Below are 3,688 nucleotides of genomic sequence, written 5' to 3' on the forward strand. Positions count from 1 at the left end.
TTACAGAGTTTCCCCACCATTTCCTTGCTAAAATTATATCAGGGAATCAGGAGAGTTTCCAAGGAAATTTGGGTTGTGGAAATACGAGTCACATGCGGCTTACCACCTTCAAATATAACAGCATACCAAGCGTAAAGTGGCGCTGGGGTTGAGTTGCTGCCTTACTGCACCAGAGACCCAGGTTCGATCCAGACTACGGATTGCTGTCTGATTGGAGACTGCACGTTCCCCATGTGACCACGTGGGTTTTCCCCGGGTGCTCTTGTTTCCTCCCACATCCCAAAGACGTGTGGGTAAATGTAAAAAATGTTGCTAGTGGGTGTAGGATGGTGCTAATGTACAGGGTGATCACTGGTCGGTGCGGACTCGGTGGACTGAAGGGCCTGCTTCTGTACTGTATCTCTAAAGTCCAAGCGATTAAAGCAGTCGAGTCAGCGGGTCAAGATTTTCCTTCTTGAGAATGATGCATTTCGTTGTCTCTGTACTGTACACTGACAATGACAATTAAAATTGAATCTGAATCGGAATGTCAGGAAAATAAAATGGGATTAGTAAGGATAATGCTTGCTGATCAGTGCGGACTCAGTGGGCCAAATGACCTGGTTCTCCACAATATTTCTCTATGATATTATTCAACTAGTTGTCAGCTTGGAGTAACCCCAGGAGTCTGGGTGTAGATACCAAAGGTCCTTTAAAATATTGAATATGTCTTGGCACAAACCGGCACTTGTTTTACTTCCAAGACACATTGGTCCAAAGGGAATGACACAGTTGGGCAGGTTACAACAAGGAAAGTCAGTCAGTCAATTTTATTTCTATAGCACATTTAAAAACAACTCTCGTTGACCAAAGTGCTTTAGATCAGTGCAGGTACTAACGTGCTACATACAGTGGTACACAGATCTAACAATACATACATACACTGTTTACAGCGCTCCCCCAGAGGACCTCCAGAAATGCTTGGGAGTGGAAGTAGGATTTAAGTCGAGACTTAAAGGAGTCGATGGAGGGGGCAGTTCTGATGAAGAGAGGGATGATCTTCCACAGTCTAGGTGCTGCAACCACAAACGCGCGGTCGCCCCGAGCCTAAACCTGGACCGCGGGATAGTCAGTAGCCCCAAGTCGACCGACCTGAGGGACCTGGAGGTTGAATGGTGGGTTAGAAGATTTTTGATATGGGGGGGGGGTGGGGGCGGCAAGCCCGTTAAGGGCTTTGTATACATATAAGAGGAGCTTGAAGTTGATTCTGTACCGTACTGGGAGCCAGTGGAGAGAGGCCAGAATCGGGGTGATGTGGTCCCTTTTACGGGTACCCGTCAGAAGTCTCGCTGCGGCGTTTTGGACCAATTGCAGGCGGGACAGGGATAATTGGCTGATTCCAGTGTATAGGGAGTTGCAGTAATCAAGGCCGGAGGAGATGAATGCGTGGATGTTTTTTTCAAATTGGAGGAATGGTTTGATTTTAGGTATGGTGCGAAGAGGAGAATTATTGATAGAACAGCGATTCCAGTTGTTATTTTGACCAACATTTTAGTATCACATCAGCAAGGGCTAAACGTTCAGAAAGAAATGAACCCTTCTTCAGTCAGAGGGTAGTGAATCTGTGGAATTCATTGCCACAGATGACTGTGGAGGCCAAGTCATTGGGTATTTCAAAAGCAGAGGTTGACAGATTCTTGATTAGTAAGGGTGTCCAGGGTTATGGGGAGAAGGCAACAAAATGGGTTGGGAGAGAAAGATAGATCAGCCCTTTGAACGGCACGGTGGCGCAGCAGTTGATTTGCAGCCTTGCAGCGCCAGAGACCCCAGTTCGATCCTGACTACGAGTTCTGTCTACGGAGTTTGTAACTTCTCCCCGTGACCACATGGGTTTTCTCTGGGTCATAGAGTCATACAGTGATATAGTGTGGAAACAGGCCCTTCAGCCCAACTTGCCCAACCTGGCTAACATGTCACATCTGCCAGCATTTGGTCCATATCCCTCCAAACCTGTCCTATCCATGTACCTGTCTAACTGTTTCTTAAACGTTGGGATAGTCCCTGCCTCAACTACCTCTTCTGGCAGCTTGTTCCATACACCCACCACCCTTTGTGTGAAAAAGTTACCCCTCAGATTCCTATTAAATCTTTTCCCCTTCACCTTGAACCTATGGACCTCTGGTCCTCGATTCACCTACTCTGGGCAAGAGACTGTGCATTCATCCGATCTATTCCTCTCATGATCTTATACAACTCTATAAGATCACCCCTCATCCTTCTGCACTCCATAGAATAGAGTCCCAGCCTACTCAACCTTTCCCTATAACTCAGACCCACTAGTCCTGGCAACATCCTTGGAAATCTTTCCAGCTTAACAACCCTTTCCAGCTTGACAACATTCCCTACAATACGGTGCCCAAAGCTGAACACAATACTCTAAATGCGGCCTCACCAACGTCTTATACAACTGCAACATGACCTCCCAACTTTTATGCTCAATACTCTAGCTGATGGCCAACGTGCCAAAATACTTTTTGACCACCTGATCTATCTACGACTCCACCTTCAAGGAACTTTGCTCCTGCACTCCTAGATCCTTCTGTTCTACAACACCTACCATTCACTGTGTAGGTCCTGCAGATGTTGGATTTTTTAAAATGCAACACCTCACACTTCTCTGTATTAAATTCCATCAACCATTGCTCAGCCCACCCGGCCAATCGATCCAGATCCTGCTGCCATTTATCACAACCATCTTCACTATCTGCAAAACCTCCCACTTGTGTATCACCCACAGACTTGCTAATCTTGCCATGTATGTTCTCATCCAAATCATTGATGTAGATGACAAACAGTAATGGGCCTAGCACCGAACCCTGTGGCACGCCACTAGGCACAGGCCTCCAGTCTGAGTAACAACCTTCCACCATCACCCTCTGCTTCCTTCCATGAAGCCAAATTTCTATTCATTCAGCTATCTCACCTTGGATGCTCTGGTTTCCTTCCATATTCCAAAGACATACAGGTTTGTAGATTAATTGGCTTAGGTAAAATTTAAAAATTGTCCCTAGTCTGTGTAGGATATTGCCAGTGTATGGGGGTCGGTGCGGAGTCGGTAGGCCGAAAGGCCTGTTTCCGTGTTGTATCACTAAACTAAACTAAACTAAACTAAACCAAGATTGAATGGCGGAGTAGAATTGATGGGCTGAATGGTCTACTACTGCTCCCATGACATGAATATTACAATGGATTGTGTAAAGTATGTTCAAGGGCAAAGATTGGAAGCTGAAATTTAAAGAAACCAAGAATCATGTATTACATGCAGGAGAAAGGGTACAGAAGTGTGAAACAGATACAGATGGAGTTTAAATAAACATAGAAACCTTGGCAGACATCTCCAGCTGCCACAGTGTAGCAATCAATAAAGCTAATAGGGGGTTACACTACACAGACTAAAGGGCAGAGGGGAAGTCACAGGAAGTGCTGCTCAGTCAATAACATACCAAAGCCTGGTCACTCTTTGTTAAGGCCCTGTCCCACTTAGGCGATTTGTTTCAGCGACTACAGGCGACTAGGCTGTGTTCACATGGTCGCGGGGTGACACCTGTATGGTCGTGAGTAGTCACGTCTTGGAGTGTGGGAGGAAACCGGAGCACCTGGAGAAAACTCACACAGGTCACGGGGAGAATGGCAAACATCATACAGACAG

The sequence above is a fragment of the Leucoraja erinacea genome, chromosome 16, assembly GCF_028641065.1.
Source record: "Leucoraja erinacea ecotype New England chromosome 16, Leri_hhj_1, whole genome shotgun sequence".
NCBI lineage: Eukaryota > Metazoa > Chordata > Chondrichthyes > Rajiformes > Rajidae > Leucoraja > Leucoraja erinaceus.